Raw genomic sequence first — 13,318 nt, forward strand, 5'->3', positions numbered from 1 at the left:
CTATATTCTTAAGCACCTGGTCAATAAGTAAACTTTCTGAACCGGCAGGAAATAAAAATAGTATTTCGAAATCATTCGAAAGCAGTAGTGTTGCGGCACGGTGGTCTAGGGGTATGATTCTCGCTTAGGGTGCGAGAGGTCCCGGGTTCAATTCCCGACCGTGCCCTTGTTTTTGTTTTGCAAAAAGTAGTTGCCGCACGTTTTTTTTTAAAGATATCATTATTTTCCTGAAAAATGTCAAAACTGCTTCCGTTTATTTCTACATCAAACATTGGTCTTTAAAAAGTGTGAAACTATAGCTATATTCTTAAGCACCTGGTCAATAAGTAAACTTTCTGAACCGGCAGGAAATAAAAATAGTATTTCGATATCATTCGAAAGCAATAGTGTTGCGGCACGGTGGTCTAGAGGTATGATTCTCGCTTAGGGTGCGAGAGGTCCCGGGTTCAATTCCCGGCCGTGCCCTAGTTTTTGTTTTGCAAAAAGTAGTTGCCGCACGTTTTTTTTAAAGATATGATTATTTTCCTGAAAAATGTCAAAACTGCTTCCGTTTATTTCTACATCAAACATTGGTCTTTAAAAAGTGTGAAACTATAGCTATATTCTTAAGCACCTGGTCAATAAGTAAACTTTCTGAACCGGCAGGAAATAAAAATAGTATTTCGATATCATTCGAAAGCAATAGTGTTGCGGCACGGTGGTCTAGGGGTATGATTCTCGCTTAGGGTGCGAGAGGTCCCGGGTTCAATTCCCGGCCGTGCCCTTGTTTTTGTTTTGTAAAAAGAAGTTGCCGCACGTTTTTTTTAAAGATATGATTATTTTCCTGAAAAATGTCAAAACTGCTTCCGTTTATTTCTACATCAAACATTGGTCTTTAAAAAGTGTGAAACTATAGCTATATTCTTAAGCACCTGGTCAATAAGTAAACTGTCTGAACCGGCAGGAAATAAAAATAGTATTTCGAAATCATTCGAAAGCAGTAGTGTTGCGGCACGTTGGTCTAGGGGTATGATTCTCGCTTAGGGTGCGAGAGGTCCCGGGTTCAATTCCCTGCCGTGCCCTTGTTTTTGTTTTGCAAAAAGTAGTTGCCGCACGTTTTTTTTTAAAGATATGATTATTTTCCTGAAAAATATCAAAACTGCTTCCGTTTATTTCTACATCAAACATTGGCCTTTAAAAAGTGTGAAACTATAGCTATATTCTTAAGCACCTGGTCAATAAGTAAACTTTCTGAACTGGCAGGAAATAAAAATAGTATTTCGAAATCATTCGAAAGCAGTAGTGTTGCGGCACGGTGGTCTAGGGGTATGATTCTCGCTTAGGGTGCGAGAGGTCCCGGTTTCAATTCCCGGCCGTGCCCTTGTTTTTGTTTTGCAAAAAGTAGTTGCCGCACGTTTTTTTTTAAAGATATGATTATTTTCCTGAAAAATGTCAATATTTCTTCCGTTTATTTCTACATCAAACATTGGTCTTTAAAAAGTGTGAAACTATAGCTATATTCTTAAGCACCTGGTCAATAAGTAAACTTTCTGAACCGGCAGGAAATAAAATTAGTATTTCGAAATCATTCGAAAGCAGTAGTGTTGCGGCACGGTGGTCTAGGGGTATGATTCTCGCTTAGGGTGCGAGAGGTCCCGGGTTCAATTCCCGGTCGTGCCCTTGTTTTTGTTTTGGAAAAAGTAGTTGTCGCAAGTTTTTTTTTAAAGATATGATTATTTTCCTGAAAAATGTCAAAACTGCTTCCGTTTATTTCTACATCAAACATTGGTCTTTAAAAAGTGTGAAACTATAGCTATATTCTTAAGCACCTGGTCAATAAGTAAACTTTGTGAACCGGCAGGAAATAAAATTAGTATTTCGAAATCATTCGAAACCAGTAGTGTTGCGGCACGGTGGTCTAGGGGTATGATTCCCGCTTAGGGTGCGAGAGGTCCCGGGTTCAATTCCCGGTCGTGCCCTTGTTTTTGTTTTGGAAAAAGTAGTTGTCGCACGTTTTTTTTTTAAAGATATGATTATTTTCCTGAAAAATGTCAAAACTGCTTGAGTTTATTTCTACATCAAACATTGGTCTTTAAAAAGTGTGAAACTATAGCTATATTCTTAAGCACCTGGTCAATAAGTAAACTTCATGAACCGGCAGGAAATGAAAATAGTATTTCGAAATCATTCGAAAGCAGTAGTTTTGCGGCACGGTGGTCTAGGGGTATGATTCTCGCTTAGGGTGCGAGAGGTCCCGGGTTCAATTCCCGGCCGTGCCCTTATTTTTGTTTTGCAAAAAGTAGTTGTCGCACGTTTTTTTTAAAGATATGAATATTTTCCTGAAAAATGTCAAAACTGCTTCCGTTTATTTCTACATCAAACATTGGTCTTTAAAAAGTGTGAAACTATAGCTATATTCTTAAGCACCTGGTCAATAAGTAAACTTTCTGAACCTTCAGGAAATAAAAATAGTATTTCGAAATCATTCGAAAGCAGTATTGTTGCGGCACGGTGGTCTAGGGGTATGATTCTCGCTAAGGGTGTGAGAGGTCCCGGGTTCAATTCCCTGCCGCGCCCTTCTTTTTGTTTTGCAAAAAGTAGTTGTCGCACGTTTTTTTTGAAGATATGATTATTTTTCTGAAAAATGTCAAAACTGCTTCCGTTTATTTCTACATCAAACATTGGTCTTTAAAAAGTGTGAAACTATAGCTATATTCTTAAGCACCTGGTCAATAAGTAAACTTTCTGAACCGGCAGGAAATGAAAATAGTATTTCGAAATCATTCGAAAGCAGTAGTGTTGCGGCACGGTGGTCTAGGGGTATGATTCTCGCTTAGGGTGCGAGAGGTCCCGGGTTCAATTCCCGGCCGTGCCCTTGTTTTTGTTTTGCAAAAAGTAGTTGCCGCACGTTTTTTTTTAAAGATATGATTATTTTCCTGAAAAATGTCAATATTTCTTCCGTTTATTTCTACATCAAACATTGGTCTTTAAAAAGTGTGAAACTATAGCTATATTCTTAAGCACCTGGTCAATAAGTAAACTTTCTGAACCGGCAGGAAATAAAATTAGTATTTCGAAATCATTCGAAAGCAGTAGTGTTGCGGCACGGTGGTCTAGGGGTATGATTCTCGCTTAGGGTGCGAGAGGTCCCGGGTTCAATTCCCGGTCGTGCCCTTGTTTTTGTTTTGGAAAAAGTAGTTGTCGCACGTTTTTTTTTAAAGATATGATTATTTTCCTGAAAAATGTCAAAACTGCTTCCGTTTATTTCTACATCAAACATTGGTCTTTAAAAAGTGTGAAACTATAGCTATATTCTTAAGCACCTGGTCAATAAGTAAACTTTCTGAACCGGCAGGAAATAAAAATAGTATTTCGAAATCATTCGAAAGCAGTAGTGTTGCCGCACGGTGGTCTAGGGGTATGATTCTCGCTTAGGGTGCGAGAGGTCCCGGGTTCAATTCCCGGCTGAGCCCTTGTTTTTGTTTTGCAAAAAGTAGTTGCCGCACGTTTTTTTAAAGATATGATTATTTTCCTGAAAAATGTCAAAACTGCTTCCGTTTATTTCTATATCAAACATTGGTCTTTTAAAAGTGGGAAAATATAGCTATATTCTTAAGCACCTGGTCAATAAGTAAACTTTCTGAACCGGCAGGAAATAAAAATAGTATTTCGAAATCATTCGAAAGCAGTAGTGTTGCGGCACGGTGGTCTAAGGGTATGATTCTCGCTTAGGGTGCGAGAGGTCCCGGGTTCAATTACCGGCTGAGCCCTTGTTTTTGTTTTGCAAAAAGTAGTTGCCGCACGTTTTTTTAAAGATATGATTATTTTCCTGAAGAATGTCAAAACTGCTTACGTTTATTTCTACATCAAACATTGGTCTTTAAAAAGTGTGAAACTATAGCTATATTCTTAAGCACCTGGTCAATAAGTAAACTTTCTGAACCGGCAGGAAATAAAAATAGTATTTCGAAATCATTCGAAAGCTGTAGTGTTGCGGCACGGTGGCCTAGGGGTATGATTCTCGCTTAGGGTGCGAGAGGTTCCGGGTTCAATTCCCGGCCGTGCCCTTGTTTTTGTTTTGAAAAAAGTAGTTGCCGCACGTTTTTTTTTTAAAGATATGATTATTTTCCTGAGAAATGTCAAAACTGCTTCCGTTTATTTCTACATCAAACATTGGTCTTTAAAAAGTGTGAAACTATAGCTATATTCTTAAGCACCTGGTCAATAAGTAAACTTTCTGAACCGGCAGGAAATAAAAATAGTATTTCGATATCATTCGAAAGCAATAGCGTTGCGGCACGGTGGTCTAGGGGTATGATTCTCGCTTAGGGTGCGAGAGGTCCCGGGTTCAATTCCCGGCCGTGCCCTTGTTTTTGTTTTGCAAAAAGTAGCTGCCGCACGTTTTTTTTTAAAGATATGATTATTTTCCTGAAAAATGTCAAAACTGCTTCCGTTTATTTCTACATCAAACATTGGTCTTTAAAAAGTGTGAAACTATAGCTATATTCTTAAGCACCTGGTCAATAAGTAAACTTTCTGAACCGGCAGGAAATAAAAATAGTATTTCGATATCATTCGAAAGCAATAGTGTTGCGGCACGGTGGTCTAGGGGTATGATTCTCGCTTAGGGTGCGAGAGGTCCCGGGTTCAATTCCCGGCCGTGCCCTTGTTTTTGTTTTGTAAAAAGAAGTTGCCGCACGTTTTTTTTTAAAGATATGATTATTTTCCTTAAAAATGTCAAAACTGCTTCCGTTTATTTCTACATCAAACATTGGTCTTTAAAAAGTGTGAAAATATAGCTATATTCTTAAGCACCTGGTCAATAAGTAAACTTTCTGAACCGGCAGGAAATAAAAATAGTATTTCGAAATCATTCGAAAGCAGTAGTGTTGCGGCACGGTGGTCTAAGGGTATGATTCTCGCTTAGGGTGCGAGAGGTCCCGGGTTCAATTACCGGCTGAGCCCTTGTTTTTGTTTTGCAAAAAGTAGTTGCCGCACGTTTTTTTAAAGATATGATTATTTTCCTGAAGAATGTCAAAACTGCTTACGTTTATTTCTACATCAAACATTGGTCTTTAAAAAGTTTGAAACTATAGCTATATTCTTAAGCACCTGGTCAATAAGTAAACTTTCTGAACCGGCAGGAAATAAAAATAGTATTTCGAAATCATTCGAAAGCAGTAGGGTTGCGGAACGGTGGCCTAGGGGTATGATTCTCGCTTAGGGTGCGAGAGGTTCCGGGTTCAATTCCCGGCCGTGCCCTTGTTTTTGTTTTGAAAAAAGTAGTTGCCGCACGTTTTTTTTTAAAGATATGATTATTTTCCTGAGAAATGTCAAAACTGCTTCCGTTTATTTCTACATCAAACATTGGTCTTTAAAAAGTGTGAAACTATAGCTATATTCTTAAGCACCTGGTCAATAAGTAAACTTTCTGAACCGGCAGGAAATAAAATTAGTATTTCGAAATCATTCGAAAGCAGTAGTGTTGCGGCACGGTGGTCTAGGGGTATGATTCTCGCTTAGGGTGCGAGAGGTCCCGGGGTCAATTCCCGGCCGTGCCCTTGTTTTTGTTTTGCAAAAAGTAGTTGCCGCACGTTTTTTTTAAAGATATGATTATTTTCCTGAAAAATGTCAAAACTGCTTCCGTTTATTTCTACATCAAACATTGGTCTTAAAAAAGTGTGAAACTATAGCTATATTCTTAAGCACCTGGTCAATAAGTAAACTTTCTGAACCGGCAGGAAATAAAAATAGTATTTCGATATCATTCGAAAGCAATAGCGTTGCGGCACGGTGGTCTAGGGGTATGATTCTCGCTTAGGGTGCGAGAGGTCCCGGGTTCAATTCCCGGCCGTGCCCTTGTTTTTGTTTTGCAAAAAGTAGCTGCCGCACGTTTTTTTTTAAAGATATGATTATTTTCCTGAAAAATGTCAAAACTGCTTCCGTTTATTTCTACATCAAACATTGGTCTTTAAAAAGTGTGAAACTATAGCTATATTCTTAAGCACCTGGTCAATAAGTAAACTTTCTGAACCGGCAGGAAATAAAAATAGTATTTCGATATCATTCGAAAGCAATAGCGTTGCGGCACGGTGGTCTAGGGGTATGATTCTCGCTTAGGGTGCGAGAGGTCCCGGGTTCAATTCCCGGCCGTGCCCTTGTTTTTGTTTTGCAAAAAGTAGCTGCCGCACGTTTTTTTTTAAAGATATGATTATTTTCCTGAAAAATGTCAAAACTGCTTCCGTTTATTTCTACATCAAACATTGGTCTTTAAAAAGTGTGAAACTATAGCTATATTCTTAAGCACCTGGTCAATAAGTAAACTTTCTGAACCGGCAGGAAATAAAAATAGTATTTCGATATCATTCGAAAGCAATAGTGTTGCGGCACGGTGGTCTAGGGGTATGATTCTCGCTTAGGGTGCGAGAGGTCCCGGGTTCAATTCCCGGCCGTGCCCTTGTTTTTGTTTTGTAAAAAGTAGTTGCCGCACGTTTTTTTTTAAAGATATGATTATTTTCCTGAGAAATGTCAAAACTGCTTCCGTTTATTTCTACATCAAACATTGGTCTTTAAAAAGTGTGAAACTGTAGCTATATTCTTAAGCACCTGGTCAATAAGTAAACTTTCTGAACCGGCAGGAAATAAAATTAGTATTTCGAAATCATTCGAAAGCAGTAGTGTTGCGGCACGGTGGTCTAGGGGTATGATTCTCGCTTAGGGTGCGAGAGGTCCCGGGGTCAATTCCCGGGCGTGCCCTTGTTTTTGTTTTGCAAAAAGTAGTTGCCGCACGTTTTTTTTAAAGATATGATTATTTTCCTGAAAAATGTCAAAACTGCTTCCGTTTATTTCTACATCAAACATTGGTCTTAAAAAAGTGTGAAACTATAGCTATATTCTTAAGCACCTGGTCAATAAGTAAACTTTCTGAACCGGCAGGAAATAAAAATAGTATTTCGATATCATTCGAAAGCAATAGCGTTGCGGCACGGTGGTCTAGGGGTATGATTCTCGCTTAGGGTGCGAGAGGTCCCGGGTTCAATTCCCGGCCGTGCCCTTGTTTTTGTTTTGCAAAAAGTAGCTGCCGCACGTTTTTTTTTTAAAGATATGATTATTTTCCTGAAAAATGTCAAAACTGCTTCCGTTTATTTCTACATCAAACATTGGTCTTTAAAAAGTGTGAAACTATAGCTATATTCTTAAGCACCTGGTCAATAAGTAAACTTTCTGAACCGGCAGGAAATAAAAATAGTATTTCGATATCATTCGAAAGCAATAGTGTTGCGGCACGGTGGTCTAGGGGTATGATTCTCGCTTAGGGTGCGAGAGGTCCCGGGTTCAATTCCCGGCCGTGCCCTTGTTTTTGTTTTGTAAAAAGAAGTTGCCGCACGTTTTTTTTTAAAGATATGATTATTTTCCTTAAAAATGTCAAAACTGCTTCCGTTTATTTCTACATCAAACATTGGTCTTTAAAAAGTGTGAAAATATAGCTATATTCTTAAGCACCTGGTCAATAAGTAAACTTTCTGAACCGGCAGGAAATAAAAATAGTATTTCGAAATCATTCGAAAGCAGTAGCGTTGCGGCACGGTGGTCTAGGGGTAGGATTCTCGCTTAGGGTGCGAGAGGTCCCGGGTTCAATTCCCTGCCGTGCCCTTGTTTTTGTTTTGCAAAAAGTAGTTGCCGCACGTTTTTTTTAAAGATATGATTATTTTCCTGAAAAATGTCGAAACTGCTTCCGTTTATTTCTACATCAAACATTGGTCTTTAAAAAGTGTGAAACTATAGCTATATTCTTAAGCACCTGGTCAATAAGTAAACTTTCTGAACCGGCAGGAAATAAAAATAGTATTTCGAAATCATTCGAAAGCAGTAGTGTTGCGGCACGGTGGTCTAGGGGTATGATTCTCGCTTAGGGTGCGAGAGGTCCCGGGTTCAATTCCCGGCCGTGCCCTTGTTTTTGTTTTGCAAAAAGTAGTTGCCGCACGTTTTTTTTAAAGATATGATTATTTTCCAGAAAAATGTCAATATTTCTTCCGTTTATTTCTACATCAAACATTGGTCTTTAAAAAGTGTGAAACTATAGCTATATTCTTAAGCACCTGGTCAATAAGTAAACTTTCTGAACCGGCAGGAAATAAAAATAGTATTTCGAAATCATTCGAAAGCAGTAGTGTTGCGGCACGGTGGTCTAAGGGTATGATTCTCGCTTAGGGTGCGAGAGGTCCCGGGTTCAATTACCGGCTGAGCCCTTGTTTTTGTTTTGCAAAAAGTAGTTGCCGCACGTTTTTTTAAAGATATGATTATTTTCCTGAAGAATGTCAAAACTGCTTACGTTTATTTCTACATCAAACATTGGTCTTTAAAAAGTGTGAAACTATAGCTATATTCTTAAGCACCTGGTCAATAAGTAAACTTTCTGAACCGGCAGGAAATAAAAATAGTATTTCGAAATCATTCGAAAGCAGTAGGGTTGCGGCACGGTGGCCTAGGGGTATGATTCTCGCTTAGGGTGCGAGAGGTTCCGGGTTCAATTCCCTGCCGTGCCCTTGTTTTTGTTTTGAAAAAAGTAGTTGCCGCACGTTTTTTTTTAAAGATATGATTATTTTCCTGAGAAATGTCAAAACTGCTTCCGTTTATTTCTACATCAAACATTGGTCTTTAAAAAGTGTGAAACTATAGCTATATTCTTAAGCACCTGGTCAATAAGTAAACTTTCTGAACCGGCAGGAAATAAAATTAGTATTTCGAAATCATTCGAAAGCAGTAGTGTTGCGGCACGGTGGTCTAGGGGTATGATTCTCGCTTAGGGTGCGAGAGGTCCCGGGGTCAATTCCCGGCCGTGCCCTTGTTTTTGTTTTGCAAAAAGTAGTTGCCGCACGTTTTTTTTAAAGATATGATTATTTTCCTGAAAAATGTCAAAACTGCTTCCGTTTATTTCTACATCAAACATTGGTCTTAAAAAAGTGTGAAACTATAGCTATATTCTTAAGCACCTGGTCAATAAGTAAACTTTCTGAACCGGCAGGAAATAAAAATAGTATTTCGATATCATTCGAAAGCAATAGCGTTGCGGCACGGTGGTCTAGGGGTATGATTCTCGCTTAGGGTGCGAGAGGTCCCGGGTTCAATTCCCGGCCGTGCCCTTGTTTTTGTTTTGCAAAAAGTAGCTGCCGCACGTTTTTTTTTAAAGATATGATTATTTTCCTGAAAAATGTCAAAACTGCTTCCGTTTATTTCTACATCAAACATTGGTCTTTAAAAAGTGTGAAACTATAGCTATATTCTTAAGCACCTGGTCAATAAGTAAACTTTCTGAACCGGCAGGAAATAAAAATAGTATTTCGATATCATTCGAAAGCAATAGTGTTGCGGCACGGTGGTCTAGGGGTATGATTCTCGCTTAGGGTGCGAGAGGCCCCGGGTTCAATTCCCGGCCGTGCCCTTGTTTTTGTTTTGTAAAAAGAAGTTGCCGCACGTTTTTTTTTAAAGATATGATTATTTTCCTTAAAAATGTCAAAACTGCTTCCGTTTATTTCTACATCAAACATTGGTCTTTAAAAAGTGTGAAAATATAGCTATATTCTTAAGCACCTGGTCAATAAGTAAACTTTCTGAACCGGCAGGAAATAAAAATAGTATTTCGAAATCATTCGAAAGCAGTAGCGTTGCGGCACGGTGGTCTAGGGGTAGGATTCTCGCTTAGGGTGCGAGAGGTCCCGGGTTCAATTACCGGCTGAGCCCTTGTTTTTGTTTTGCAAAAAGTAGTTGCCGCACGTTTTTTTAAAGATATGATTATTTTCCTGAAGAATGTCAAAACTGCTTACGTTTATTTCTACATCAAACATTGGTCTTTAAAAAGTGTGAAACTATAGCTATATTCTTAAGCACCTGGTCAATAAGTAAACTTTCTGAACCGGCAGGAAATAAAAATAGTATTTCGAAATCATTCGAAAGCAGTAGGGTTGCGGCACGGTGGCCTAGGGGTATGATTCTCGCTTAGGGTGCGAGAGGTTCCGGGTTCAATTCCCGGCCGTGCCCTTGTTTTTGTTTTGAAAAAAGTAGTTGCCGCACGTTTTTTTTTAAAGATATGATTATTTTCCTGAGAAATGTCAAAACTGCTTCCGTTTATTTCTACATCAAACATTGGTCTTTAAAAAGTGTGAAACTATAGCTATATTCTTAAGCACCTGGTCAATAAGTAAACTTTCTGAACCGGCAGGAAATAAAATTAGTATTTCGAAATCATTCGAAAGCAGTAGTGTTGCGGCACGGTGGTCTAGGGGTATGATTCTCGCTTAGGGTGCGAGAGGTCCCGGGGTCAATTCCCGGCCGTGCCCTTGTTTTTGTTTTGCAAAAAGTAGTTGCCGCACGTTTTTTTTAAAGATATGATTATTTTCCTGAAAAATGTCAAAACTGCTTCCGTTTATTTCTACATCAAACATTGGTCTTAAAAAAGTGTGAAACTATAGCTATATTCTTAAGCACCTGGTCAATAAGTAAACTTTCTGAACCGGCAGGAAATAAAAATAGTATTTCGATATCATTCGAAAGCAATAGCGTTGCGGCACGGTGGTCTAGGGGTATGATTCTCGCTTAGGGTGCGAGAGGTCCCGGGTTCAATTCCCGGCCGTGCCCTTGTTTTTGTTTTGCAAAAAGTAGCTGCCGCACGTTTTTTTTTAAAGATGTGATTATTTTCCTGAAAAATGTCAAAACTGCTTCCGTTTATTTCTACATCAAACATTGGTCTTTAAAAAGTGTGAAACTATAGCTATATTCTTAAGCACCTGGTCAATAAGTAAACTTTCTGAACCGGCAGGAAATAAAAATAGTATTTCGATATCATTCGAAAGCAATAGTGTTGCGGCACGGTGGTCTAGGGGTATGATTCTCGCTTAGGGTGCGAGAGGTCCCGGGTTCAATTCCCGGCCGTGCCCTTGTTTTTGTTTTGTAAAAAGAAGTTGCCGCACGTTTTTTTTTAAAGATATGATTATTTTCCTTAAAAATGTCAAAACTGCTTCCGTTTATTTCTACATCAAACATTGGTCTTTAAAAAGTGTGAAAATATAGCTATATTCTTAAGCACCTGGTCAATAAGTAAACTTTCTGAACCGGCAGGAAATAAAAATAGTATTTCGAAATCATTCGAAAGCAGTAGCGTTGCGGCACGGTGGTCTAGGGGTAGGTATCTCGCTTAGGGTGCGAGAGGTCCCGGGTTCAATTCCCTGCCGTGCCCTTGTTTTTGTTTTGCAAAAAGTAGTTGCCGCACGTTTTTTTTAAAGATATGATTATTTTCCTGAAAAATGTCGAAACTGCTTCCGTTTATTTCTACATCAAACATTGGTCTTTAAAAAGTGTGAAACTATAGCTATATTCTTAAGCACCTGGTCAATAAGTAAACTTTCTGAACCGGCAGGAAATAAAAATAGTATTTCGAAATCATTCGAAAGCAGTAGTGTTGCGGCACGGTGGTCTAGGGGTATGATTCTCGCTTAGGGTGCGAGAGGTCCCGGGTTCAATTCTCGGCCGTGCCCTTGTTTTTGTTTTGCAAAAAGTAGTTGCCGCACGTTTTTTTTAAAGATATGATTATTTTCCAGAAAAATGTCAATATTTCTTCCGTTTATTTCTACATCAAACATTGGTCTTTAAAAAGTGTGAAACTATAGCTATATTCTTAAGCACCTGGTCAATAAGTAAACTTTCTGAACCGGCAGGAAATAAAATTAGTATTTCGAAATCATTCGAAAGCAGTAGTGTTGCGGCACGGTGGTCTAGGGGTATGATTCTCGCTTAGGGTGCGATAGGTCCCGGGTTCAATTCCCGGTCGTGCCCTTGTTTTTGTTTTGGAAAAAGTAGTTGTCGCAAGTTTTTTTTTTAAAGATATGATTATTTTCCTGAAAAATGTCAAAACTGCTTCCGTTTATTTCTACATCAAACATTGGTCTTTAAAAAGTGTGAAACTATAGCTATATTCTTAAGCACCTGGTCAATAAGTAAACTTTCTGAACCGGCAGGAAATAAAAATAGTATTTCGAAATCATTCGAAAGCAGTAGGGTTGCGGCACGGTGGCCTAGGGGTATGATTCTCGCTTAGGGTGCGAGAGGTTCCGGGTTCAATTCCCGGCCGTGCCCTTGTTTTTGTTTTGAAAAAAGTAGTTGCCGCACGTTTTTTTTTAAAGATATGATTATTTTCCTGAGAAATGTCAAAACTGCTTCCGTTTATTTCTACATCAAACATTGGTCTTTAAAAAGTGTGAAACTATAGCTATATTCTTAAGCACCTGGTCAATAAGTAAACTTTCTGAACCGGCAGGAAATAAAATTAGTATTTCGAAATCATTCGAAAGCAGTAGTGTTGCGGCACGGTGGTCTAGGGGTATGATTCTCGCTTAGGGTGCGAGAGGTCCCGGGGTCAATTCCCGGCCGTGCCCTTGTTTTTGTTTTGCAAAAAGTAGTTGCCGCACGTTTTTTTTAAAGATATGATTATTTTCCTGAAAAATGTCAAAACTGCTTCCGTTTATTTCTACATCAAACATTGGTCTTAAAAAAGTGTGAAACTATAGCTATATTCTTAAGCACCTGGTCAATAAGTAAACTTTCTGAACCGGCAGGAAATAAAAATAGTATTTCGATATCATTCGAAAGCAATAGCGTTGCGGCACGGTGGTCTAGGGGTATGATTCTCGCTTAGGGTGCGAGAGGTCCCGGGTTCAATTCCCGGCCGTGCCCTTGTTTTTGTTTTGCAAAAAGTAGCTGCCGCACGTTTTTTTTTAAAGATATGATTATTTTCCTGAAAAATGTCAAAACTGCTTCCGTTTATTTCTACATCAAACATTGGTCTTTAAAAAGTGTGAAACTATAGCTATATTCTTAAGCACCTGGTCAATAAGTAAACTTTCTGAACCGGCAGGAAATAAAAATAGTATTTCGATATCATTCGAAAGCAATAGTGTTGCGGCACGGTGGTCTAGGGGTATGATTCTCGCTTAGGGTGCGAGAGGTCCCGGGTTCAATTCCCGGCCGTGCCCTTGTTTTTGTTTTGTAAAAAGAAGTTGCCGCACGTTTTTTTTTAAAGATATGATTATTTTCCTTAAAAATGTCAAAACTGCTTCCGTTTATTTCTACATCAAACATTGGTCTTTAAAAAGTGTGAAAATATAGCTATATTCTTAAGCACCTGGTCAATAAGTAAACTTTCTGAACCGGCAGGAAATAAAAATAGTATTTCGAAATCATTCGAAAGCAGTAGCGTTGCGGCACGGTGGTCTAGGGGTAGGTATCTCGCTTAGGGTGCGAGAGGTCCCGGGTTCAATTCCCTGCCGTGCCCTTGTTTTTGTTTTGC

The 13,318-nt window shown here is 38.9% G+C and overlaps 1 protein-coding gene and 34 non-coding genes across 35 annotated transcripts in view; 34 read left to right on the plus strand and 1 right to left on the minus strand.

Moving 5' to 3' along the window:
* Positions 1-13,318, minus strand: part of LOC107442117 (alpha-catulin) — a 313,254-nt gene that overhangs the window by 137,289 nt on the left and 162,647 nt on the right. The window lies entirely within an intron of this gene.
* Positions 95-166, plus strand: TRNAP-AGG (transfer RNA proline (anticodon AGG)). The gene has a single exon. It is a non-coding gene; the product is annotated as a tRNA-Pro (tRNA).
* On the plus strand, positions 394-465 carry TRNAP-AGG (transfer RNA proline (anticodon AGG)). The gene has a single exon. It is a non-coding gene; the product is annotated as a tRNA-Pro (tRNA).
* TRNAP-AGG (transfer RNA proline (anticodon AGG)) lies at positions 692-763 on the plus strand. The gene has a single exon. It is a non-coding gene; the product is annotated as a tRNA-Pro (tRNA).
* Positions 1,289-1,360, plus strand: TRNAP-AGG (transfer RNA proline (anticodon AGG)). Its single transcript has one exon. It is a non-coding gene; the product is annotated as a tRNA-Pro (tRNA).
* On the plus strand, positions 1,588-1,659 carry TRNAP-AGG (transfer RNA proline (anticodon AGG)). Its single transcript has one exon. It is a non-coding gene; the product is annotated as a tRNA-Pro (tRNA).
* TRNAP-AGG (transfer RNA proline (anticodon AGG)) lies at positions 1,887-1,958 on the plus strand. The gene has a single exon. It is a non-coding gene; the product is annotated as a tRNA-Pro (tRNA).
* TRNAP-AGG (transfer RNA proline (anticodon AGG)) lies at positions 2,187-2,258 on the plus strand. Its single transcript has one exon. It is a non-coding gene; the product is annotated as a tRNA-Pro (tRNA).
* Positions 2,783-2,854, plus strand: TRNAP-AGG (transfer RNA proline (anticodon AGG)). Its single transcript has one exon. It is a non-coding gene; the product is annotated as a tRNA-Pro (tRNA).
* Positions 3,082-3,153, plus strand: TRNAP-AGG (transfer RNA proline (anticodon AGG)). The gene has a single exon. It is a non-coding gene; the product is annotated as a tRNA-Pro (tRNA).
* Positions 3,975-4,046, plus strand: TRNAP-AGG (transfer RNA proline (anticodon AGG)). The gene has a single exon. It is a non-coding gene; the product is annotated as a tRNA-Pro (tRNA).
* On the plus strand, positions 4,275-4,346 carry TRNAP-AGG (transfer RNA proline (anticodon AGG)). The gene has a single exon. It is a non-coding gene; the product is annotated as a tRNA-Pro (tRNA).
* TRNAP-AGG (transfer RNA proline (anticodon AGG)) lies at positions 4,574-4,645 on the plus strand. The gene has a single exon. It is a non-coding gene; the product is annotated as a tRNA-Pro (tRNA).
* TRNAP-AGG (transfer RNA proline (anticodon AGG)) lies at positions 5,469-5,540 on the plus strand. The gene has a single exon. It is a non-coding gene; the product is annotated as a tRNA-Pro (tRNA).
* Positions 5,767-5,838, plus strand: TRNAP-AGG (transfer RNA proline (anticodon AGG)). The gene has a single exon. It is a non-coding gene; the product is annotated as a tRNA-Pro (tRNA).
* TRNAP-AGG (transfer RNA proline (anticodon AGG)) lies at positions 6,066-6,137 on the plus strand. The gene has a single exon. It is a non-coding gene; the product is annotated as a tRNA-Pro (tRNA).
* TRNAP-AGG (transfer RNA proline (anticodon AGG)) lies at positions 6,365-6,436 on the plus strand. Its single transcript has one exon. It is a non-coding gene; the product is annotated as a tRNA-Pro (tRNA).
* TRNAP-AGG (transfer RNA proline (anticodon AGG)) lies at positions 6,664-6,735 on the plus strand. The gene has a single exon. It is a non-coding gene; the product is annotated as a tRNA-Pro (tRNA).
* Positions 6,962-7,033, plus strand: TRNAP-AGG (transfer RNA proline (anticodon AGG)). The gene has a single exon. It is a non-coding gene; the product is annotated as a tRNA-Pro (tRNA).
* On the plus strand, positions 7,262-7,333 carry TRNAP-AGG (transfer RNA proline (anticodon AGG)). Its single transcript has one exon. It is a non-coding gene; the product is annotated as a tRNA-Pro (tRNA).
* Positions 7,561-7,632, plus strand: TRNAP-AGG (transfer RNA proline (anticodon AGG)). Its single transcript has one exon. It is a non-coding gene; the product is annotated as a tRNA-Pro (tRNA).
* TRNAP-AGG (transfer RNA proline (anticodon AGG)) lies at positions 7,859-7,930 on the plus strand. The gene has a single exon. It is a non-coding gene; the product is annotated as a tRNA-Pro (tRNA).
* On the plus strand, positions 8,753-8,824 carry TRNAP-AGG (transfer RNA proline (anticodon AGG)). The gene has a single exon. It is a non-coding gene; the product is annotated as a tRNA-Pro (tRNA).
* On the plus strand, positions 9,051-9,122 carry TRNAP-AGG (transfer RNA proline (anticodon AGG)). Its single transcript has one exon. It is a non-coding gene; the product is annotated as a tRNA-Pro (tRNA).
* On the plus strand, positions 9,350-9,421 carry TRNAP-AGG (transfer RNA proline (anticodon AGG)). The gene has a single exon. It is a non-coding gene; the product is annotated as a tRNA-Pro (tRNA).
* TRNAP-AGG (transfer RNA proline (anticodon AGG)) lies at positions 9,946-10,017 on the plus strand. The gene has a single exon. It is a non-coding gene; the product is annotated as a tRNA-Pro (tRNA).
* TRNAP-AGG (transfer RNA proline (anticodon AGG)) lies at positions 10,245-10,316 on the plus strand. Its single transcript has one exon. It is a non-coding gene; the product is annotated as a tRNA-Pro (tRNA).
* TRNAP-AGG (transfer RNA proline (anticodon AGG)) lies at positions 10,543-10,614 on the plus strand. Its single transcript has one exon. It is a non-coding gene; the product is annotated as a tRNA-Pro (tRNA).
* Positions 10,842-10,913, plus strand: TRNAP-AGG (transfer RNA proline (anticodon AGG)). Its single transcript has one exon. It is a non-coding gene; the product is annotated as a tRNA-Pro (tRNA).
* Positions 11,439-11,510, plus strand: TRNAP-AGG (transfer RNA proline (anticodon AGG)). Its single transcript has one exon. It is a non-coding gene; the product is annotated as a tRNA-Pro (tRNA).
* TRNAP-AGG (transfer RNA proline (anticodon AGG)) lies at positions 11,737-11,808 on the plus strand. Its single transcript has one exon. It is a non-coding gene; the product is annotated as a tRNA-Pro (tRNA).
* TRNAP-AGG (transfer RNA proline (anticodon AGG)) lies at positions 12,037-12,108 on the plus strand. Its single transcript has one exon. It is a non-coding gene; the product is annotated as a tRNA-Pro (tRNA).
* On the plus strand, positions 12,336-12,407 carry TRNAP-AGG (transfer RNA proline (anticodon AGG)). The gene has a single exon. It is a non-coding gene; the product is annotated as a tRNA-Pro (tRNA).
* Positions 12,634-12,705, plus strand: TRNAP-AGG (transfer RNA proline (anticodon AGG)). Its single transcript has one exon. It is a non-coding gene; the product is annotated as a tRNA-Pro (tRNA).
* On the plus strand, positions 12,933-13,004 carry TRNAP-AGG (transfer RNA proline (anticodon AGG)). The gene has a single exon. It is a non-coding gene; the product is annotated as a tRNA-Pro (tRNA).

Source organism: Parasteatoda tepidariorum, chromosome 8, assembly GCF_982258835.1.
Source record: "Parasteatoda tepidariorum strain Cologne lab strain chromosome 8, Ptep-v5.0, whole genome shotgun sequence".
Taxonomy (NCBI): Eukaryota; Metazoa; Arthropoda; class Arachnida; order Araneae; family Theridiidae; genus Parasteatoda; species Parasteatoda tepidariorum.